The sequence below is a fragment of the Canis lupus genome, chromosome 8 (assembly GCF_003254725.2).
Source record: "Canis lupus dingo isolate Sandy chromosome 8, ASM325472v2, whole genome shotgun sequence".
NCBI classification, from domain to species: Eukaryota; Metazoa; Chordata; class Mammalia; order Carnivora; family Canidae; genus Canis; species Canis lupus.
Window position 1 is genome coordinate 52,271,456 of NC_064250.1, and position 26,106 is coordinate 52,297,561.

The following is a 26,106-nucleotide window of genomic DNA, read 5'->3' on the forward strand; positions in this document are numbered from 1 at the left end:
CTATGCAGGGAATGTACGAGACAAGCCTGTAGCAACTTGTGATAGGAACTAAGAAAGTACCTGGGGGTGTGGATGTGGGGCAAAGAAAGAAAGGAAGGGGAGAAGGGTAAAAAGAAAACACCCAAACAAAACACAGGGATATTTCACAGGGATACAGGAGCCGATAGAAAGAGCTCCCAATGGCCAAAGCCAATTTTAGCAACAAAATAATCTATACTGATATGAATAAGTTATTAAATAAATAAATGAGAGAGAATAGACATATCACCCATGTGTACCTTTAATAAGATATCCTAAAAATGGCACTTTAGCACTATGGTCTTCCTTTCCCAAACCCATAACCATAATCTAATCATAAGAAAAATGTCAGGCAAATCCTGATTGAAGAACATTCTGCAAAATATCTGGCTAGTATTCCTCAAAACTCTCAAGGTCTTAAAAACAAGGAAAGCCTGAGAAACTGTCATAGCCAAGAGGAGCCTAAGGAGATATGACTAAATTTAATGTGATAACCTAAATGGGAACCTGAAACAGAAAGAAAGGACATTAGGTAAAAATAAGAAAAACAGGGCATCTGGGTGATTCAGCTGGTTAAGCATCTGCCATTGGCTGGGTCATGATCCCAGGGTTCTGGGTTCAGGTCTCACATTCCAGGGGAGCCTGCCTCTCTCTCTGCTCCCTCTCTGTCTCTCATGAATAAATAAATAAAACCTTCTAAAAAAAACTAAGAAAAACAGAATTAAATATGGGTTTTGATTCATAATACGTACCAATATTGGTTCATTAACAGTGACAATTGTGCCACATTAGTGTAATATGTCAACAACGAAAATCTGGATATAGGAATAATAGGAATTCCTTTTACTTTTCTTGAAATTTTTCTGTAAACCCAACTATTCTAAAATAAAAAGTTTCTTTAAGAAAATCAAGGGCAGAGGCTTACCTTTATCCATCCAATCTTAGAAAGCTCTGGAGGAAGTGGCCCTGGTACTTTATAACATCATCAATAAAGGGAGGGTCTTCTTAAGGTAAAATAATAGAGGTCCCCCTGACATAATGATGTAACAAAGTCAGTATAAGACCAGCCTTTGACTATCCCATTGCCCCTTCCCTCCCTATGGTTCATTCATTACCATCAAGTTTCTGATTTCCTGGAATGATCTAGTCTCAAATTTCAACATTATAACTTTTTTATATCATCCTTCATTTTAATCAGGTGCATGTGACTATCTGTGTGCATGAGTGCATGGATTGATAAAGGGGCAATATTAATTAGAGTATAATAAGTACTAAGGGATTTAAAAAGGCATAAGTTGGTATTCAGACTCTGCTGTACACACTCACATCTTGGCATTCCAGAGACATTGACCCTGCTACTAACTTCTTTATTAAAGGATAAAGTATTAAAATGCTTTAGAAACATGAGTAAGAGAGAGAAAGCCCCTTGAATATCCCTGCGGGATTCCCAGGCTGTCTACCGGACGCTTCTAGCTTAGTCCCTAGGGTTCACAAGTTTCTCAGCTATTTGTTCTCTCTCAAAGACATTGACTCTGAGGTTTGTGGGACCTTTTCTCAACTCTAATGAATGGGATTGTGGTCTGTTTTTCTCCATGTACTTAACAGCCCTTTCTGTGAGGAATTAGATTCTGTATCTATTCTTTCTTGTATTGTTTCTGATGGAGGCCCAAGAGGGTACCCAAGCTATTCATTTGATAAGGACATACCTATGCTTTCTACTCTGCACTCTGGTCCCACCTGATGAATAGATCCTTCATTCATGTTTACTCATTTTGAGTTACCCGAGTTTGCCACATTTTCATTTGAACTTCAACCTTCTTCATTTCCAAGGTACAACATTCTCCTCTCTTGGTCTCAGTTAAGCCCTCATTTTAACAAAGTTTCATTCTGGCCCCTCATTCACCAGAGTGTATACAGAGTACATAAATCTGTTTGCTTTGTCATGTTATAGAACCAGGGCCTTGAAAAAAAAAAAAAAAAGAACCAGTGCCTTGGTTCTTAGGAAGGAACAGGTCTAGACACCATATTGTGATGGTCTTCACTGTAAAGTAATCTTAGAGGTCACTTTCAGTCCATTACATTAAAATAGAGGTTACAAACTCATATGCCTACAGGGAGGATATAAAATAAATGAACCATTGACTATATTTCCTATGCTTATACCTTTCATCCCTGTGACTTACACATTCGATCACCGGAAGCCTATATTCGATGGTATTGTAATAGCATTGCGTGGTGACAGATAATAGCTACACTTCTGAGCCTAGCATAGCAATTAGAGTTTTTGAATCACTGTGTTGTGTACCTGAAACTAATGAAACATTGTGTGTCAACTATATTTCAATATAAAAACAAAATTAATGAGCCAGGAGGGTCTGAGGTCAGGAAAACAATAGTTCAGGCACTAACTCTTGGTCTTCATGTCAAAGATACAACAGAGAGTAGCAAGGACTGTGACATACTAGAGATCCTGGTCTCCAGAAGGCAGCCGCTGCTCAGCTGTTGCCTGTCATTACTGCTAGGCCAGACCTATGAAATTTTCTTATATTTCAAGACAAGCCAGAAGGCAAGACTGTTATGTTTACTCTTTGAATTCATTACCTGCATTTATTTTTTTTTAATATAAAACACTGATTAGACTAAATAAAACAAATCTGGAAGCAAGATACTCCTCACCTGCTGCAAGAGTGGTGCCTCTGTGTTTCAAGGAAAAAGAAAAGTGCAGGAGACTGTCTTCATGGTCCTCATGCTGTGTAAACAGGATTAATATCCCAGTTATAGGCTAACAGTTTCACAGCAACCATGTAGTTATTACGTGTTGTATATATGAAATTATGTCATAATGAGCTATCTCCTAACAAGATTGTATAGGCTGTAAAATCATTTTATGGTTTCAAAAGAGAGCAGCTTCTGAGTTAGTTGACAGTGCTTATTGTTTCTTTCCATCTCACTTACTTTTGAATTTAAGAAAATAAATGTTCGCCCAACACTTTCTTCTCAGTTCCAAAGTTTTACAGTGGTATAGAGTGTTTTCTAATCTTATTAAAATAATCTTTCCCATGTCTTCTCTTCTCTTATTTCTATCTATTTCAACCTCCCTGCTGCTAGTGTCCCCACTAGGGTAGTTAATGTGCTGGAGGTGTGAGGTCAATTCATCATGGCATTTTATAGTTCCTTGTCTACTCTATATATGAGACAGGAATTTAATAAGTTAAGGTTCCCCAAAGACAAAACTTGTATTGTTTACATATTTAAGAAAATATTTAGCCAACTCCTCTAAGACCTAGAGGAAGAGATGTGAAAATTAGAGATAAACCCGTTTTCTGTAATTTTCCTGAAAATATTCTTTCCATAGATGATCTTATCAGTTGGCATCAACTATTATGTGTAATTCTTGAATGATTCCTAAATCTAACTTGTAATCATATTTTCAACTGCCTGCCAGGTATCTCTGCTGGAATTACCTTTGGCATTTTAGGGTGGCTCAAGTCCACTCACTATCCTATTTTTGATATGCTGTTCACTTCCCACTGTATTGAGCTTTGAGCTTCAGGGATCAGTCTAACACATCTTTCACCTTCAAACCAACTAGTAGCCAAGCCCCACTTCAACATCTGAAATACATGTGAGATGCAACTTTTTTTCAGTCCTTCCATTTCTTACAAGGACTTTTACACTAGTTTCTGAGCTGGTACTCCTGCCTTTGTACTGCTTCCTTTCCAATCAGCTATGCACAAACTCCCAATGTTATTTTCTTTAAAAAGGAATGATAATTTGTTCTATTAAAAGACTGTCAAAACACTCCCTTGGCCAGGGGAAGTGAGAGAGAGTAAGCACAAGCACATTCAGTCTCTTTATTGTGGTATTCAACACCTAATACATCTTTGGAGCCTCATCTCTTATTTCATCCCCTCCTGAGCCCTGCGCGGGCACCATACCTGTCTGTCTTATTATTCCTTTTTCTTCTGCTCTTTTAGACCTGTGTGCCTTTTTTTCCATGTGATTCCTTCTTTGTGAATGGATTCTCTGGTTTACTTTGGATTAGCTAATGCCTTATTCACAATTTCCTTTTCTGTGAAGCAGGATATTTGTTCCCTTCTCTGAATTTTTTAATACCTAATTGATACATGTCCTGTGGCACTTTTTACAATTTTCCTTGTTTTAGTGTTTTTTTTTTCCACTTTCTTTTTAGGGTCCAAGTCTTTCTTTCTCACCTTTCAGCTTAACATGTACCTTGCACAGAGAAGACAGTCAAATATTTTGAAAAAAAATAAATTTAATAATTAGTTGAAAATTTCTCCTGTTAATGAAAGTTTGGTAAAATCAGTAAAAAAAAAAAAAAAAAAAAAAGGTCAGTATTCACTATATTCTGTGAGATATCTTCTCATAGGTGTTGGAATGGTCTGCTATAGTGGAGTAGGGGAGATGAAATATATATAAACATGGGGAATTCCTAGAATGATCTTATTTTCTATTTGATTTTTTCCAACTTTTCTCATGTCCTCCAAAGTTTATTCAAAGAAAACTTTTATACCAAGGTGAAAATTAGGTTTAAATTCCACCCTAATCCAACCAGGTAACTATTTGGAATATGGGGAAAAACAAAACCAAAATATACTACCATTGCATTTGTGAGAGCAGAGGCTCTTTGTTCATCTTATCTTTTAGAAGCATAATGTGATTTATAGTCATTTTGAAAGTATAGAACTGATCTTTTCTCATGGTCTAATGAGGACTCAGCCTGTCTTCTGAAGTATCTTAATTAATAAGCCATCTGGGCAAGAATGGCCCACAAGTGTGTGCTGGAAGAGCTTCAGGCCATTGTTCTCTTTTTGGTCACCTTGCAGCCTCAATAAACATCTAGGAGCTCTGTTTTCAAGGTGGTACCTGGCCCGATGTCAGGATTAACTCTTAGAGCAATATTTTCATCAGAAATATTGATAAGATTATGATTTGGAAGGATAACAAACTATATATTACTAAATAGTCCGAGAGAAGGAATCCTCGGGTCTAGATAGGATCCTGCCTTGGTCTTATTTGGCTCTACGTGGTCCTGGAGTCCTTGCATATGCCATCAATATATCACATAGTTTTGATGGGCACCATTGTTGATTGGTACCACCTTTGTCTGTGCCCAGGCATCTGGCCAGAATAAAGAGTAGGAGACAAATGGCCATTTGTTACTGAAAGTAATGGATCAAGAGGTATATAGGAGGATTCATGCTGTGGAGTTAATGATGCCAGAATGATGGAGGAACTCCATGATTTCCATAGTAGAAAGGGCCTGAACTTGAGGCTGCAGCTTTGTCTGTTGTCTGTTCTGGAATTAGCTAATGAGGCTTTCTTTGTTTGAGCATTGGAAAGCCTCCAAAACCCACTCGGGAGGGAAATTAACAAATGTCTTTTTTGTTACTTCTGGATAAATCTTCATGATGAAATGCACAGCCGTTCCACCTCTTCAATCTTCTCCCTTCTTCTTCCCCGGTGGACACTCAATCACTGTGGAGGCCTAAATAAATAAATAAATATTGCAGAGATGAATTTATTCTTTGTTACGCTTTATTTTATTTGTTTGTTTTTAAAGAGTAAGGACTAGTTACAAGTGGTTGTGAGGTTCACAGTCTTCAGGTGATACTTTTTTTTAAGATATATTTATTGAGAGAGAGTGTGCGTGTATGTATGCGTGCACACACTAGGAGGAGGAGGGACAAAGGGAGAGGTTGAGAAGCCAACTCCCTGCAGAACACAGAGCCCACTCGGGCTAGATCCTATGATGTGAGGATCATGACCTGAGCCAACATCAAGAGTCAGTCGCTCAACAGACTGAGCCATCCAGATGCCCCTCAGGTGATACTTTAAATAGACCACAGTCGTGCAAACATTTATGATTATTTTAGCACAGTTACTTATGTAATTTATGATCTCCAGCAGCTGCTGGCATTGTCTGCACATGCAAATGTGCCAACCGTGGCAGTTACCTGACTCATTTCAATTAGCTGGGACATCTCAAAGGGTCATGGTTAATGTTTTTCTCTAATAAGTTCCTGCATGAATTGATTTTACAAGGTAAGATAATTCTCTTGTGGGCTTTTTTCATTGATTTTACTGATCTGTGTTCATGTTGGAATTTCCAGTGAATGCATTGTCAACAAGTATTTGTTGAGTATCTATCAAGTGCCATGTGATATTTAGATTATTAGGAGTGCCAAGATGTTGAATCCAAACTCATGGTTTTCAAGAAACTCAGTAGTAGTCAAAATAAATATATAAACAAATAGTTATAGTCTGATATACACGTGCCAATGCTTTAGGCATACTGTAGTATAAAGGAAATGATAAGCTTGGACACACTTTTATGAAGTGTTACTAGGGGAAAATTATGAGGAAGGGAGTTTTAGCAGAGGCAGTTATGTTACAGATGCATATGACAATATATGCTCCTGCAAGTAAATCATTTTAGTGAATCTACTTTGATGAAAGGGTAAATATTGTTCATGAAAATGTTAAGTTATATATATTCGGATGTGTTTATGTGTATGTGTGCACATGCTCATTTGCATTTGTGTACATGTATGTGTTTGTGTTTGTACTCTGTCAGAATAAAATATATTTTTTGGATTTAGCAAACACATTTGAAAGCTATCCGTGTAAGTAATAGAGATGACAAAATTCAGAAAGCAACATTTGTATACATTTTATATATGCAATTTCATTTTCTAAAATCTAGTATAACAGTCTTTTCAGATGAAAAACACTGGGGTTGTGGCAAAGACAGCCTTCCTCCCAGCCAACAATTTGCTCTTCCAACTCTTGGGGGGAGAAAAAAAGTACTCAGACTGTGTGAAACTTCAGTTCCAGAGAGACAGAAGAGACTATGTGGATCCAGATACAATATTAAGCTATTTTGGCAAAGTGTGACTTAAGGAGCCACTGTCTCCTACAGTGGAAAGGAAGAAAAATTTGGGATTTGCCTTTAACTCAGTTTTTTGTCTTGTTTTATTTTTTTCTAGGAACACATCTTTCCTGGGTAAAAAAAAAAAAAAATAGAATTTAGGTAATTCAAGCAGAAGAAGTAAACTTTATTAAGGCCACAGGGAACAAAGCAGTTTGAGCCACATATTTAGATGTTAATCTAAGAAGTCTTTCTTATAATAAACTAGGTCCTGTGATCCTATAAATATTTTTCCCTCCATGAGATCACTCTGATTATATTTTAAGGCTACTGCTAATATGATCTCATTGATAAATATCCTCAAATTTAGGGATATTTATTTTCTTTCAATTCTGTGCTTATATTTTGTCTTGATATTTGCTATAAAATTATTGCTACACATCACATCATAAATGGGTCTGGATAAAGCAAGGTTTCAAATTTTGTACAACTAATATACTTTTTCTAGAGGAAATATGACAAAGAGAGTTTGAGAATTTGGTGACCTTTGGATAACATTACAATCTGGTTTGTCTTTCCTCATTGAACATGATGCTGTGAAATTTTAAGATTAGATTTGGATTGAGGACAAATGAGTGGTGGAGTTGGTAGAGGGAGAAAGGGTCGGAGAAGTTACAGAAACTGGCAAGGGTATTGGAGATGGTGAATTAATTTTCTATCATTGATGGACATTGATGACCTCTGTTATCTTTTCCTTCTTTGTTTAAACAAAAAGAAAACCAAAAGGATAGATTGACTTTTCCTGCTAGAGCTCTCTATAGCAGCTGCATTGTATTCCCATTTTATAGTGGAGATAAGAAGGGGCTTTCTATAGACAGGGTCTTGAATCTGATGCCCATGGATTTTTGCTGGTACTAGTTCAGCTGCTACCCTGCCTGGCAGTGGCTGGTGTCCAGCCAGCCTAAGGCACCTCTAGTTTCCTATCTCATGGGGCAATATGTTTATGAATAAAAGTGCCAGATAGAAATGGGACACAATTTCAAATGCCTGTAAACTGAAAAACACCTCTTTATTTGCCGATTTTTTCTTCATATACTTAAAAAAAACTATTTTGTATAAGACTATTAGGGATATTCTTAATAAAAAGTATTTACTAATTGGCCATTTCCAATTTATGCCTCATATTTCAAGACCCAATTCTGGGACCATATGCTTCAAAATGTTCTCCTATATATAATTCAGCTGACAGTGATCTTCCCCTCCTCTTGGGCCATAATTTTTATTGATTCAGTTCCTCAAAGAGAGGCAGTACATTATGGTAAAGAGAAAATTGAATTGCAAATTAGAAGACTCAGGTTCTAGCTCATGATCATGCCTATATGTATTTTTAGTCACATAATTCAACCCCCAGGTCTTCATTGTGACTCAATGTGGTGAGTTTATGTGGAAAACATCCACCACATGATACTGAACTGAAAAGACTTAACCAAAACACTAATGATGGGTGTCCCAGGGATGTACAAATGGGAAAAACCCTTATCGGCCTGCACCACAAACTGGAAATGACTCATCCCACCAAAATAGGTTGAGGTCTTCTTGCCACAATCTTAAGACCAGAATGAAGATCCTTTCAGAGAAAACCCAGACTGGGGAGGGGGGTAGACCAAGAGATTAGGGCCTTCAAATGAATCTATTGATTAGAAATTCTGGTAAAAAAAAAATCAGTTGATAGAAATGATTAATGTTTACTTAGAGACATTATTTTGATCATGTGTAGAGAAGAAGGCTAATTAATAGAGTTTTGCAGCAGTAAGAGGGACTCTACCTCATGCAGCTGGAAAAATAAAACAAGTATGGCAATGGCACTTAGAGATTATCACTAGATATTTAATGAGGAGGAAATAGAGAATGATAATTTACTGGGCATCACTTATTGATCCATTTATATTACTATGCAGAGTAAATGGTATACATTTTCCTATGAAGGATCCTAGTGTGGATTTAGTTGACTTTCATTGATTCATATGTTCATCGAATATTGATTGCACAAATACTATGGACAGGCTACTTTGCTAGCAATAGAAATACCAAAGTCAATAACCCAGACATGCTAATTTCATGGAGTTTACTATGTAGAGAGATTTGGAGATTAAACTTAGGATACACAAATAGTGTTACATGTTGTGCTGATGATGTGGACATGACTTAACTGTTAGAATCAAGATTCTGATACCCATAGAATGGGAAAATCAAAAAACAAACAAAACAAAGTATGCAGTGTTCTTTAAGAACATCTTCTTAAAGAAAACATATTGTTATCTGGGTAAATTACATGTTAGGAAAGTACTGTGAAGCACTTAGCAAACTTGAGGTGGTAATGTTAGGTAACTAATGTGAAATTGTATGGCTATTACAATTATATGTTGGTATTTAGCATTTTGCATTTTATTGCCTTTTTTTCTACAATTAAATGTAAAATCCTTAAGAGAAAGGAAAATGAGAAGGAAAATAACATTTGTTGATCTCCTACTATGCTCTAGTCAGGGTACTGGGCACTAAACCTATGTTACTTCTTTTAATTATGAAGATTAAGAAGTACTTCTGATGTTCTAGGCATCCCCTAGACCATCTAGTATAATGTTTTGTATTTGTAGGTATTTCAAAATATTTGTGTCGATTGACTTATAACTTAAACTACTTCTAAAAGAGTAAATGTAGTCTTTCCCAGCAGACTCATGTCCTTCCTTATTAGGCATGATAGCTCTTGCCATGTCACCTTCTCAGAGAGGCAGGGCAAAGACATGGTCATTTTTATACTATACATTTTATATGTTTTTATGTTTTTGCTCACTTATTTCTCAGAGCCTTTGTGGAGCTAAAGATAAATGCAGTACCCATTTATTCTTTATCCTTTGAGTTCTGGGCTGAAAGCTGCCAGTGCCTGAAAATGGTGTAACTTCTCCCATTGGAAAGAGCAATTTGCCAATGGGATGTGCTATAACCCCTTCTAGAGTGAGGTTTCTTAAAAAGGGTACATTTAGCTGTTGGTTTGTTAGATTGCTACCTGGAGAAAGATCAGACCACTTCACAGGGGAATGGCTCAACTTTTGGAAAATCAAATTTAGGATGCAGTTTCAGTGAAAAAGAACTATATTTTTCCTTGTTTTGAAAAATTATAAGAAGAGCAAAACCAATTCAAACACTTAGGTTATTTGTTCTTAATTACTAAAGAGATGGAAGTAAAATATTATAGAAAGTGCATATGGTACATATTAAGTGAGAAAGGCAAGATACAAATTGTTTATGAGCAACATGCTCCAAGTAGATAAAAAGCTACTCCAAGGATAGCTCCCTTCTGTACAATATACAATTTTTTTTTCTTAATGACTAAAAAGTTCCAGGGAAAGGAGAACCACCCAAAATATGGCAAAATGATGGAAAAAGTAAGCACACTTTATACAACCATGTGAAGAAACTGCCAGTTCCTACCCACCATACCCATTTTCTCTTTTTCTTTTAATAAATCCTCAGTATTATTTACAATGACACTGCACCCAGCTTTAAAACCAAACGAGAAAAGATTTCCCAACCTCCCTAGCAGCTAAGTGGGCAAGCAATTTAAAGTTTGACAAATGACATATCTGCACTAGCATTCGATGGTACAAACAATTCAACTGCTTAAAGGGATCTGCCTTTGGTGTAAGGGACATCACTTGCATTTCTTGCTGCCAGGATATGATGAGTGGAACTTCAGCATTCAAGCTGGATCATAGAGTAATTTTAGGGTAGAAGTCACATGCTGAGTAGAAGTGTCTGGGTCTTACCTGACTTTTTGGAAAATTCTGTATCAGTCTTAAACTACCTAATTCTGAATTCTTTTATATGAGAGAATAAATCTTTGTAGTGTTTATACCACTATTTTTTGTATCACTGTTGTTCGCACTGAGCACAATTCCTAATTACTACATATATAAGCTTTGCTCAGGTTCTAATCAAGTGTCTTACCTCCAACAAGAAAGAGCTTAATTCTAAGCAGCTTCTGGACTCTATGAATGTTCCAGCCTTCAGAAAATCCATTCCCAGCTACTCAGACTGCCTTTGTTTAACCTTACTTAGTCAAACCACTCTCAGCTCTAAGTAGCAAATGAATAACTCACATTTTGCCTTAGCCTTGGGTTCTCTTGTTCCAAGTAATTTACAGAGATTATACAAGTTAGATAGGCATTACCCAAAGAAACCCCATGTTCCCAAATCCTAGAAGAGACTAACCAACTAACAGGTGACTGATTCACTAACTGATGCTCATGCATATTCACTTATTTCAACAACTGCATTGATTGCCTTTTGCCCACCAAAAGCTAGGTGAGTTCACAGCATATACAGATGAATCAGAAACAGTCCTAAGTCAAACTTTCATTACAGTCTAGCACAAATTCACTAAACCAAAGCTGAAATATGTGGGGGAGTACATTTTAGTTCACCTAGCAGTAGACTTAGTTGAATTAATTTTTTTCCACTATGCTGGCATTTTAAGTCTGTCTCCTAAATAGACAGAGAGATAGATAGATAGATAGATAGATAGATAGATAGATAGATAGACTGAAAGACCCAAGCTATATTTTCTGTTAGCAGAACTGTGCACAATTACCTGTTACCAAAGCTGCTGTTAAAAACTTTAGAAGATAGTAAGTCCTCCAAAATATTGAAATCTGATAGAGAGCAGAGTAGGCAAGCAAGATGCCACCTCTGACAGTTCTGTTGAGACAGAACACATGTGTACATACATACGCTCACATGCAGAATGTTTGAAATAAGAATTTCCTTCAAGGAGAAGCACGAAGGGAACAGAAGGCCCAAGGTTTGTTACTGGCTTTAGAAGAGCTTACTATCACTTATTTATACATGTAAACAAACTCCAATTATTCTTTAGTTAAAGGAAGAGAAACACTAGAGAGGAAATGGTCATGGATGGGGTTCGTGATTTTTTTCCCCATCTGAAGCATAGAAACTCATTTTCAGTATTGGATTTTGTCTGGAATGTTCTCCTATTCAGAGGCTGGCTCTGCAGGAGTCATTATCAAACCTTTGGAAGTAACATTTTTTCTACCTCTGAATCTAGAGGCATTTTCTTCTCCTCCTTGTTTTTCCCTCCCCTCTTATTACACTGATTGCATGCAAAATTAATTATCAGTCTTGTCACATCTTACACCACTAACAGTGGTCAGTATTGAATTATGGGGAACGCGAACACAATTTTCAGCAGCCTAATTGCTTCTCCTGTACCCAGCGAAACGTTACATTAAATACCCACAGCAAGCAGATTGTATTCGATTTCCATAACAAACTGGTGGGATTTCATTACCAGAATCCCTAGCATTTCCTCACATGACTCCTTCCAAACTGCTCTATCAGGCTAGTCTTGCAGAAAGCAAATTCCTTTCCAAAACTGCAGCTGCCCAGCGAGGTATTGATGTATCATGTATCAAGCAGTCTATGAGAGTGAAGTGGATGTGTTAAAACAAGACTAGTTCTTCTCTTTTGGAAGATGACTGACTGAATCCCACAGTGCTTCACTCCATTCTAAGCAATTAGGAGTACAGTGACAAAGGATCCCCAGGGCTGTCACAGTGTTGTACCTAAAGATTACAAGAGATTTGCCCATAGTGACAGATGACTAATGCTTTCTATAGACATTGATTGAAAGTTTCTACCATCCCCTCTTCAAATAACTGGGAGATTAGATAGAAGGGAAGCCAAAATGTAAACAAATAACCCTAATGCACTTTTTAATGTATACTGATAGATGTATCCTCAGGATACTCTGGTAACTTAGAAGATACTGCAGTTGCATAAGAAGACTGAGACATTCACCAAAATCTTAAAAGAGAAATTATGTGACTGAATAGCAGCAATGCAAGAGAGACTTAAGATTTGCCTGGTGGAATTACACTCTAAATTCTGACATAGGATATATTCATTTGTATTTTCAAAAAGCTCTACAAGTGATTTGGATGTGTGCCTCAAAAAGGGATTATTGGCTTATAAATTCATGGGAGGCAAGGCCTACTTCTACCTGAAGTTGACTCTGGAAGTACTTACAATGTTAGCATCATGTGATCTGGGTTTTGAAGATGATAAACTTTGGATAAGCCACGAGAAAAACAGGAATATTTATGGTTCAAAATTAAATGATTTTGGGATCCCTGGGTGGCACAGCGGTTTGGCGCCTGCCTTTGGCCCAGGGTGCAATCCTGGAGACCCGGGATCGAATCCCACATTGGGCTCCCGGTGCATGGAGCCTGCTTCTCCCTCTGCCTATGTCTCTGCCTCTCTCTCTTTCTCTCTCTGTGACTATCATAAATAAATAAAAATTTTTTAAAAAATTAAATGATTTCAAGAAAAAAAAAGCAGAGAGAGTGATCAGAGAATGATGTATATGGCTAGAATGTAAGGGTTATAGGATGGGGGTTAGAGATAAAGCTTTAATAGAGCAAGCATTCAGAATTTCTAAAGAAGTTTGAGTTTAAAGACTTGAATGCAATAAAATGATTTGTACTGTTGGATTAAGGATTAGTCTTTTTGGCAATGTGATACCATAAAGGTTATTTGAGCAGAGAAGTGACTTCATGGGAAAGTAGTTAAGGACATGTGCAAGAATAGATGATGAAAACAAAAGATAATTAGGGTACTAACTACTGTTTTGGTGTTATAAGACTTGTACTAAGTTGATGGCATTGGAGTGCAAAAAACGATTATAGCATTTTAAAAGAAGAGTCTCCCCAAAAGGGTGGCTGACTGGACTTTGGAAGAAAGAAAGAATTCATTTCTGAATGAATGAAAAGTTAATGATGCCATTTCCAAAACTAGATCATTGACTTAGAGAGAACGGGTTTGGTGCAGAGATGAGAAAAATCAATGTTTTTCTGATACTTAAAATAATAGAGAACAGTATAGCAGAGATACCTGAGAGGCAGTTGGACATGTGGGACTGGAGTCTAAAACCATGAAAAGAGGTGAAAGAAGATATTTGGAGTGATTTTTCCGTGGAGAAAATAGTTGAAGTCTTGAGAATGTATGGAATTTGAAGAGAGGGGTGTCTGGTGGCTCAGTCAGTTAATCCTCCTACCTGGTTCAGCTCAGATCATGATTTCAGGGTCCTGGGATTGAGCCGCATGTTGGACTCAGTGCTCAACATGGAGTGCTCTTGTCCCTCTCTCTCTACTCCTCCCCCCAACTTACTTGCTCACGTGCACACTTTCTCTCTCTCAAATAAATAAAATCTTTAAAAAGAATGTATGGAATTTGAAGGAAATAGGATATTGGTAGATACAAGAATCAGTTTAGGAAATGATAGGAGAAAGAAACAGAAAGAACTGACTAAAGAAGGGAAGGGAGCAGAAAAGTAGAACCTGCAGTAAAGCAGGCATTTCAGGAGCCATGAAGTGAACAGTTCTATCAAAATACTATAGAGAAACCAATAAAACAAGGAATGTCAAGACTGGGTTCCTCCACTGCATAATAAGAATAGTATAGTTCTGAGGATTCAATGAAATCAAGTATATTAAGCATTTAGCATGAGGCCAGACAGAAGAAAAACATTTGACCAACAATATCTACTGTTGTAAATGCTATAATTGCTAATCATCTCCCAATTATAATGAGTGCTTTTCTAGTTACTCATTTGAAATATGATGTGACTCTCACTTTCGAAGAGATCAGTGTCAACATGAAGAGAAAGATGTAAGAAGGTAAATATCATTTTATGATATTGGTTCTATGAGCAATATATATACTATAAATATAAATATAAATATAAATATAAATATAAATATACACACATACATACATACAGTAGAAGGAGTCTCTAAGAGGAAAAAGGGAATACCATATGAGTCCTTTGTCAGATACAAATGATAAGATTAGCCTTATATATTAAATTTCACTCTTGAAAAATTTGCTGAGCTAGTTCATGGAGTCTTGAATCTGTGTAATTATTATGTTCCTTTGTTCAAACCTGGAGGGACAAACTCTTGGGAGAGAATAGCCAAGATTGAGGATCGTATCTTTGTCTTCTGTGCACAGACTTCTTGTTTACTTCCTCTACCATAAATAAATCAGGATGGCTTTGAACAATGGGCATTTTTTTGAGTCTGAACAATGGTTTATCTTTAGACCCAATTTACAAATTAGGAGAACAGATAAATGTTTTATAGTATGTCAGAAATAGGATTTGGCTGAATCCAACAGCTTCCCTAGATACTCTTTACTCTTCAAGGAATGATCATTTTACCTTTGGCTGAATCAGATTTTTTCAAACCATTCTACTCAAAAACTGTTACTCTGACCAACAGCATGGACATCACTTGGATATTTGTTTCAAATGCAAAATCTCAAGCCCTACTCCAGATCTACTGGATCAGAATATGCATTTTGGCAAGAACTTTAGGGGAACTGTTTGTAGGTTGAGAGGAACTGGGCTAGAATACTACCTGAAGGCTGAGGAACTTGAGCACATTCCCCCTTCTTGCTCCCTCGTACTATTGGGTGATGTCAGAGCATCATGAAGGGATCTTGGGCTATGGTTTAGCTCACAGTCCATGCAGTAGCGACCACAATTAGAGCAAAGTACCATTGCTCCTCTTATCTGAGTCATGTGACAACGGTTAACACAAATGAATATTTCTGATTGCACAAGACTAGATGTTTATGGCCCCCCCATTCATATGTTCAAATCTAACCCCAACATGATAGTATTAGGAAGTAGTGCTTTGGGAAGGTAATTTGGTCATGAGAGCAGAGGCCTCAAGAATGGGATTAGTGCTTGTATTGAAAAAGACACGAGGGAGCTCTCCTGCCCCCTCTTCCCTGTGAGATTACAGCAAAAGGATGATAATCTAGGAGGCAGGTTCTCACCAGACATGAGATCTGTCTGCAACTTTGATCGGATTTCCCAGCCTTCAGAACTGTGAAATGTAAAATTGCTATTGTTTATAAGCTACCCATCTATATCTGTTATAGAAACTCTAACAGAAAAAGGCACTGACCCATTCATGTTAGGTGTAGAACTGATTATTCTGCCACTGGAAAGTGTTTCTAGACACATAAGCAAGTAAAACCTGGAGAGTCCTTCCAGAAATCAGAAATATTGGCAAAGAGCTTCATAGATGGTTTATATAACATTTGCTGTCACTTGCAAACTGCACAACTTTGGGCAATGTTTAGCCTCTCAAACCTTAAGGTTTCTCATCTACAGAAGGTGGATAATTATTGTACCTATATCCTAGGATTGAGGGGAAATTAAGTGGGCTAGGATATATAAAGTAGTTATTATAGCATCTGAGACCTATTTAGGGCAACAAATACTTGCCTATTATTTAGTTTATTATTATTTCCTTATAATTATTATCTAATCTCTTACATAAGAATACTGAAATAATAGATTTCTCTTTTTTTAAAGATTTTATTTATTCATGAGACACACACACACACACACAGAGAGAGAGAGAGAGAGAGAGAGAGAGAGAGAGAGGCAGAGACACAGGCAGAGGGAGAAGCAGGTGCCATGCTGGGAACTGATGCGGGACTCGATCTCGGGACTCCAGGATCATGCCCCGGGCCAAAGGCAGGTGCCAAACTGCTGAGCCACCCAGGTGTCCTGAAATAGATTTCTAAATACTTTGAATGGAATTCAGTAATTTTAAGTTAAGTGATGCCGACAAATACCATGATGTTAGAAATCTAGGTGGCAATTAAGGATCTGTTTTCTTAGACTTTATTCTCTGGCCAGTAAAACTGTTTATTTCTTTGTCCCTGATACATTTGAGACAAAATTTTCCCCTCTTTGTCAGGGAAAATCTATCCATTCACCATCCCCACACTGTGCAAGTGCCTTTTACAGCCGCAGAAGCAGGTTTGATCAGACAAACACAGCAGCATACGAACACATGTTTACCCTCCTTTGCCACAATTCATCTTACTTTACATTTCCTAGGAACCCACTTTAGGATGGAAATGCCTTTATTCCATTTATATTTACTCAATTATTTGGCTTATTTTCTGTTTTTACAACCTAATTAAACTCAGCACATCAACCTAGCGGAAGGCATGACAGCTGTAGAAACTTAGTTTATCAGCTTTGAGAGGAAAAGGACAAGCTGGCAGAGTGTCTTCCCATTTTGTGACTATGTACAATTGAATATGAGCGTGAATGGTATTCTGTCCCTAATATTAAATTCTGCTACTAAGCCACCATCGTCAAAAATGTTATAAATGACTGTAACCTTTCATATTTTCCAGGAAGACACAGTGATTGCTCTTAATGGAATACCAATTCATTCTCTTATTTGGAATATTTAATTCTGAACTATTGGCCTATTACCCAGTAGCTGTCATTTCTGACGTCTTTTGACTGCCTTGATGAGACTGGAAGAAACTCTTAATTTGCTTAATCTAAAATATTATTTTTTATGTTCTAGAAACCATGAAAGAAATCTGTAGGCCCTCAGTTCATATGATCTCTTAAATTGTAGAAGATTAGAGCCTTTTAATTTCATTGAATGGATTTTTTATTCTTCATCCACCAGTCTTGTAAGTCTATTCTCCATACTCTCGGAAGCATCTGACAGGAGATTCTCTCCCTCATCAACCAATGCTTTCACATAGATGCCTCACCTCCCATCATGACCACTGTTCATTTATTAAAGATAAGGATTGCCTTTGGTGAACTCCATCCCCCACCAGTAGTGATTTCCTTCCTACCAGGTGCAAAACAGGTGATACTGCAGATGTTGATACTTTCCCCACCTGGCTGAGTCCCTGGTAATGATTAAAGGACTGTCAAAGACCCACATTATTGTTCCCTTACAGGGAACTTTGAAAATATGTTGTCAAAATTGTTTCTTCTAGGGCTTATATCAGTTCCATTTGTAAGTTATCAATGTGATACCTCTTCATAGGTTCATAGGAAAAAGTGACAGGAGAAAATGTTTTACTGCTGACTCATTGTATACCAGTTTGGAATTTCACTATATATTCCATTTCCAAGATAGGATAAAAATACATGGGATAAACTACTGAGTCAGGTTAAGTCTTCACATCCTAAATAGCTTCTGTCTGAAGCCTCTCCAGATTCCGTTTGCCCTCTGGGTGAATGTGAATATACTTCTTTATTCTCAACTGTGCTGTTTATCTAGTTTTACAGGCACAGCATCTATAAACAACACAGCTGTTTTACACTAGAGTGTAGTGCTTAATAACTCAGGCTTTGGAGTGACTGTCATGAATTCAAATTCCAGCTTTGCCATTTTCTAGCTCTGTAGACTTGCACAAGTAACTGAGCCTCTTTGACCCAGAGTTTGTCTATAAAACACAAACGATAATCATGTCTCATCAGCTTATTGTGAGGATTAAATGAAATGTAATTAGCAATTTCGTAGAAAGTACCAAGTATAATACTAACCCTACACAGGTATGAAGTAGTTATTTTCCTTACTTATTAACCTACACTGACTCAGTACATTGTAGACTTTGAGGACAAGACTAAGATTGTATTTCATTTTTGTGTCTCTGAAACATAGTATAGTGCTCTGCATTTAGTAGTTTAATGAATAGTGAATGAATAAGTATATGAAGGAACAAATAATAATTTCCAGTCTATAATTCATCAAAGAAAGAATTTCAAGATAGATTTTTTTTTTCCCTCTTAGGAAGCTGCTTTTTTTTTTTTTTTTTTCTTGTCTTAGTGCTAACGCTGTGGGAGCCAAAGCTAGATCTGCAAGGCAGCTAGGGTGTGAACCCGCTGGCAGTGTCTCTAGAGACAAATATGGATCTCAGTCATGTTCCCTCATTTGTTGGTTTACGCCTTACCTTACTCGTCATTACTAGCCCATATGCTTTTCTAATGTTCATTGTAGTTTTAAGTTTTCTTTTTTTTGTAAAAAAGTAACAAAAATATGGCAAACCTCTATACAAATCCATATTTTCTCCCATCTTTAGCTCAGAATCTCCATTATTCCACATATAAACAGTCTGCATATGTTGCAGTGTGCAACAGATCTGAAATACGACATTTGCTCTTGTCAATCCATTACTTATTTGTGGCAGAGGTTATCCTACACCTGGTTTCATTTCTTTAAGCCTCACTGCCTGTTTGGGAACCAGCCCCTGTCCTCTTGGGTTTACACCTCCAAGCTTGCTCAGCACAATTACTCCTGATAATACCTTTTCCTTCTGTGGCTTCCAGATTATTTATATGCAGGAATATTTCTATACCAATCATGTTTAAGGATATTGTTTTACATTCTTAATAAATAATGAAAGGAAAGGGAACTGACACAAAGTGGTAGACAGGTAAGATTGCTGGATTGGAATGGTCAATGATCAGACCATCAAGGTTTTACAGGTAGCTTTCTGATCAAAGAGCCTAGGGAAAAAATAGGAAGCATGAAGAATGATAGCCTTGGTTGAATCCTATATCTACGTGGAAGATGAGATTATGACACATGATTTAGTTATAAAGCACCTTTTCTTTGGTAGCCATAAGCATGTAACTATATGAAGTAAATGTTTTAGTTTTCAAAATGGCAATTTATGAATTTTCATAGCCTGTTCCTGAAGTGATTTTCTGGCCAGTTGGATAGTGATAGAAATATAGATGTCATCCAAAGTTACAAAATGGCTATAGCAGTTCTGGGAAGAGATTCTTTGAACCACCAGACTATGCCACCTCAGGAGTATTATCAATTACTAACTACCTAATAGGAGGGGGTGAGGTAGGCATTATGACTATTTTGGACTGTTGATTTGCTTCTGGGTATGCTACTGCTCATCTTTTCTTCCCTTTGGTTTAATTGGGATGCTCAGCTGTAGAGCTCTACCCTGGTTCATTCCAGCCCCACTGCAGATAAAGAATAGGAATGGACATCTAAGGCATCTATCGCTGAATTCAGAACAGGTTGAAAAATGATAACTTAATCGCTTAAAGCATTTATAGATTTGATTACCTGTCATTAAATAGTTAGCACAGGCTTTATTCATTAAGCCTTGTATCAATTCAATCAGAGAGAGAATGAATGAATATCGGCTAACATTGGTTCATATGCTGATGTTACCACACCCTAGCATTGTGGATGTTGGGTATAGTTATTAACTTCATTGAACATCAGTTGCTTTGTTTTTAAAGTTTGAATGATAGTAACTAACATCAGATTGTTAGAGAATTAAATGAAGTATCCTATATAAGCTTCCAGAATCCCCAATCTGATATGTAGGAGGTGCTCAAGAGATGGTAGTTGAAAAGAATGTTTCTTACATTTTTTGATAGTGTATGGGGTAACCATTTCAATACAGGAAATGTTTGTCTTGTGGAATCTTAATAGTAGCATTTTAAAATTCCACCGTAGAATTTTAAAAATTTGAGGAGTTGGATTTTGTTCTTACCATATTAGAAAAAAAAAGATTAAAAAAGAAAAAAAAAAGTAGGCTGGTTTCCTTTTAATAGACATATTAATAGAGGGGAAAAGCAAGTACTGAGATTTCTTTGGAATGCAAAATAATAGGAAGTTCATAAGCAAATGGGACGGCATGTTTTTCCTCCATAAGAAGATAGTATAACGTCTCAAAAAATGATCAGGAGTCTCACCTTTGGGGAGAATTAGAAGTAGTATCTTATTCTTACAAAAATCAATCAAGAATTGTGGACTTTCTAAGATTCTCTTTTTGAATGCTGCATTTGTGTGGCAGAGAGAATTTTGCCCCTCAAAGTCTGACTCTGAGGATTTTGTCTAGGTACAAGTGAAAAGCTGTGTTTTTCATTATACAGTTGCTCTGATATTTTTGGAAGTATCCAGTTCCATTCTAATATATCAGTTCTGTGAATCTTAGAAGTATCTAGATCTCTACATCTTATCTATATTCAACCAGTTTCAAGACTCTTCTCAACAGATTTTGCTAGGGGTTTGGAGAATGAAGGCTTTCTTTGACTCGATCCAGGTCCTTTGCAGGTACAGATAGGTACTGGAAATGAGGAGAAGAATTACGTTCTACAGCCTTTAAGAAACTCCATAAGACCTTGGCAGAGCCAAGCTTTTTGCTGAGAGAATGCCAGCAGTAACAGAGCAGGTTCCTGTGATTCTGGGCACATAAGCAAGAGTAGTTAAAAAATCTGTAGTATTCTCCTGAAGAAGGAAGACTTCCCAGGAAAAAAAGCTGTAAGACCCATCCTAAGAGAACTCAACAATCTAACTGGTGGAAGTTGTAGCATTTCCAAGAATCAATTAGGTACTGAATGATTTCTTCTAGGAAAGTGAGTTCCCCAATGGAGATATTGAAGAAAAAGGAAAGGCAAACACTTTAGGATTATGAAGGAATTCATCCATCAGATACATGTTAACTTGTTGATTACTAAGTTCTCTTAGAGACTCACGGTCTGCTCAAATTTGATCCAGTTTTTAAAAATACATTTCCATTGGAAAGTTCTCTAATGTACCAATCCAGTTTTTCTTCTCTGGAGTTTCTGAGAAATGTTAGAAATCCAGAGCATGTAGAGATGTTGGGGCTAATTACTATATTACTCTCACAGAAATAGCCCCAGATTACTTTTTTAAAATGTATTGGGGGCTTTCTTTATTTTAGCAACACTCTTATTTCTTCTACTTTGTTAGTGAAGAAGATTGAGAGAGAGAGAGAGAGAGAGAAAGCAGGAGAGAAAGGGAGATCATATTCAGTTTCCCTAAGAAGGAAAGAAAAAACAATAAATTGAATTAAAAAATAAATATAGCACTGTGCCTGGGCTGTTATGGTCATTTATGATGCTCCTCTTCCCTTACCCGAACTTCTGCTGATTCTGAAGCATCTCCCTCAAGAATATCATCACACAACTGCTAGAAATCCTAATATGTCGAAATTTTACCACCCTTCCTCCCTAGTATTCCAGCTTGGAGAGTTTGCAGAGCTCTGGTTAATTAATGCTGAACCTTTTAGGGTATCTATGAATCTTGGCAGGGGTGGTAGGGGACTAGAATTTAATTAAAGGCACAAGCTATGTGGGGATGGTGGAGTCTCATATTCCAGGAGGGAAACTGGCATTGTATGGAGGATGCTGGTGGGAGGTAAGCAGGGTGGCAGTGTGCAAGAGCTGAAGGAAGATGATATCAAAAGGCCTAAATGAAGAGGAAGAAACAGAGATTGGCACCATCCAGCTGTTTTGTCAAAGGTTTGGTATAGAGAAGGTATGTGTGTGTGTGTGTGTGTGTGTGTGTGTGTGTGTGTGTGTGTATAGCATGTGCACGCTGGCTTGAAGGTAGCAACCTTTTCCCCTGGTAGAAATTTGATGATGGCAGCAACAAAACCTAAACAGAGAATAATTAAAGAGCAAGGGGGTAGCTAATGAAATGAAAATAACTTTAAAAGGATGAAAAGAAATTGTTGTTAACACACCATGTGGTTAACCTCTGAACCTAGCTGCTGTGGAAACATAATAACACAGAGTCAGCTCCTGCAATGCAAATAAGCCCCTTCCTGGGCAGAAGTGGGGCTCTTTGGAAAAGATTAACTTTTCTGTCCATGAGGCATGATTTAACTCGCTGGAAGGGTAATTTGACAAATGGCGCCATTGTGGTGCAAGTGAATGCTGCTGGTTTCTATTAGAAGAGCATGTGCTACAAAACCAAGAAGAAAAACATTCTTGCAGTTTGCCCCCCCCCCCCTTTTAGTATAAGGACAACTCAAAGCCTGCACATTTTTTGAGAACTCCATAAGTAGAAAGAAAGCTGTAAGGGTTGGGAACACATGACTTACACAGAGCTAAGTGAGCCTAGTTCAGAAAACATTTCTCTAAGGAGGAGTGTGTGTCGGCTTCACCCACACTGGGTTTTTGGATCTTGACTGTTCTTATCATTTTGATCAACTTTGTTCAACTTAAGAGTTTTGGGGTGCCTGGATGGCTCAGTCAGGTAAGTATTTGACTCTTGATTTCGGGTCAGGTCACCATCTCAGTGTCTTGAGATGGATCCCCATGTCAGGCTCTGGGCTGGGCATGGAGTCTGCTTTCGTTCTCTCTCTCCCTCTCCTCCTTCTCCTTCTGCCCCTCCCCCATGCTCACACGTGCTCTCTCTCTCTCAAAAAAAAAAAGTTTCTCCTATTTGAAAATTGGGTTAGTTGGTATTATGATATTGATATTTGATGGATAGTTCCATACCAAATTACACTTAACATACTGTATGGCTGATGCTGATTCATTTCTCTTCACTGAGGAACTGGTAAGCATCTTAGCCCAGATTGGGCTGAGTAAGTTTACAAAGCTCTTACTATGTTGGGACTCTTCTTCCCGTCTCTCCTTATTTTATATGTTATCTTCTGATTCTCATCTAAACCCCAGGCCATTTTGCAGGAAAATATTCCTTCCATAAATAAATTGAAGCCAGAATCTCCATCTCTCTGCTTGTAATTATTGCTCAGTGTTTAAGCTTTATGTTTAAAGTTCTTAATATTGACCTCTCTTGCTATCCTTAATATACCCTTGCATAGATGTGTTTAGATCTGGAGATGCTTCAATTTTGGTACTGCCCTGCACAATAACTCTGCTTGAGCTGTCTCCCTGCTATAGATGGCAGAGATAGGACAGGATTTTTATACCACCCTGGCCTTTGCCAAGGAAAGAAGAACTTTTGTATAATGTTCTAACTACCAGATGCCTGGAGTGTGTTGAAGTCATCCATTCACTCAGGCATTTATTTATTGAGTGCCTCCTATGTTTGGAAGGGCTGTTAAGGGAACAAGTGAGGCAAGTTCCTTGTTTACCCCTATACCTTGTATCGTATGCTAATGAGAAGATGCAGGAGACACTCAAATAAGTAAATCACAAATCAATTGCCAATAGCAATGAATGCCAGCACACAAAGGAACTTAATAAGACCTGGAGGTACTTTGGGGATAGTCTGATTGGAGAAGATCCCTGCAAGCAGGGAGATAACCTACCTGAAATCTGAGAGATGAGAAGGAGCCAGTGTTAATAGACCTGGAAGAAGGGAATTCCATACAGAGGGAGCAGAAGTTTACAAAGATGGAAGCCAGAAGGCCAGAGTGGCTGGAGCAGAGTGAGAGGGGGAACTCTAGGAGTGAAGCAGAGGCTGGCTCCTGAAGTATCTGCTTGTCCACTGACAATGATCATTGATATAGTCTCACCCACTTTTTACAAAATTCCACTTCATAATAAAAACATAAAATTATATTTTTCTTTTTTCCTATTTTGGCCTAAGACCATTACTAACTAATGAAACAAAAATAAATTTATTAAGTCCATCACATATTCTAGTCACATTAAGTATTTTACATATATTATTTCATTTAATCCTAACACGAGTGCTAAGAAATAGTGTTGGAACCAAGATTTAGAGAAATGAACCAATTTCCCAAGATTTAAGCACAGTTAGTGAGTTGCAAAACCTGGATCAATCCCCACTGGCTTGTTTCCAAAGGGAGAGATTTACTTCTAAACTGTGTAGCTTTTCTAGCACTACCATTGTATTATTACTATGTGCCAGGCACTATGTTTTATACATATTACCTCAAAATGGAAATTAATCCTATGGAGTAGATATTATCCCTATTTGCAAGTAGAAAAGCTGAGAAATGGAACATTCAAAGGGTTTGTTTGAGGCCAAACATCAGTAATTGGCAGTGTTGGGATTCAGAGTGAGGTCCTTCTCAGTCTAATTGCTGTTCTGTTAAACATTCTTTTGAACAACAACCTGCCTCCTGATGTCATCAGTGCGTCAATCTGGAAACACAGGTCCAGGTTTCAGGGGGGCTAATTTGATAAGGATGGGTTATTGGGACAGAATTTAAAACATGCATAGTTTTACCAGTATAATTTCATGCTCCCAGCTGGGCAAAGTCTTACCCATTTCTCTATTTCCCTATCAACTATAGAATTTTCTATGAGCTGTTTCTTAATCAGTCCGAATCCAATACAATCTCACCCTAGGTAAGCCCCATGACACTTGTAACTCTGCCTTGGTTCTGGTTATGTTTGTAAGTGCTTAATTCTTTCAGCTTAGATCCTATATGTATATTCACTCCCTGAGAAATAGGGCTGCATCTCCCTCATCAGTACCTCCTATGTAACATCTAGCTGCCTAATGTGTCACCATAGTAGGTGCTCAGTAAATATTTATCCAAGTAGCTGATATTTTGGGAAGGGTTGGAAACACCCTGTCCCTGTTATTCTATTTCTTGGACTCAAGCATTTGAGAAGATTTGTTTGGAAAGACACAAAGGAATATTTTTAATGAGACAGATAATGAGACTGTCTTCTGAGATGGGAGAAAACATCAGTACAAGATGGATGGCCACAGAACTGTACTGTTTTCTGCCAGCTGATGTCTGTGCCTCTTGTCCCCGTGGAAAGATAGAACCAAAAGTTTTCTCCCACTTTCGGGTGAATTAACTGTGTTTTTAACCTCTGTTAATTGAATTTTGGTCATGCCGCTTTAGGATTTACCTGGGCCAGATTGGGCCTCTCCAGGATGGGATGTGCCCCAGGAAGCTCTGCCATCTGAACCTCTCAGCACCTTGTACTCCATCCAGTGTCACCTGATGTATCATTTGGCCTCACAAACAAAATCAAATCAAATTAAAAAAAAAAAAAAGAAAAAGAAAAAGATAAAAGATGAAAAAAGGTCTTAGGCTGTCCCTGCCACTTGTTGCCGTGACACAAGAGCACTAGTCCCTGGGGCATGTGCCCTTTATGAAGAATGATTTTTCTACAGAAACAGCTGTGTTTGGGGTAAGACACAAGGTAAAACATGTTCTACTTTAATCTAGAGAATAAATAGACAACAGAGTGGTTAGCCATAGCGATCTTACTGGCTAACTCACCGTTACATATTGTATCATTTTATCTATCCCACATTGTCTATGACTGAGTAATAGGGAAAGACAGATGTTAGGATAAATTAGAGAGAGAACAGTTTATACCCATAACCTCTCCTGTTTTGCATTTGACAGGTTACATATTGAAAAAGCCTCGTACAGATTCTAGAGTTGGCTTAGATTCCAGTGAAAACAATAGCTTAAAATTCATTACTGCTTTTGATTTTGACCAAACCTTTTTGGTTTTTGATATTATGTTGCATTTGGGGAAACATGCCTGATAGAAAAATAGGCCAGTTTTTGCAAAGCGAGTAATTTGAAATTCA

General features: G+C 37.5%; 1 protein-coding gene across 25 annotated transcripts in view; it reads left to right on the top strand.

Moving 5' to 3' along the window:
• NRXN3 (neurexin 3) overlaps positions 1–26,106 on the top strand; it is a 1,528,419-nt gene that overhangs the window by 1,298,106 nt on the left and 204,207 nt on the right. The window lies entirely within an intron of this gene.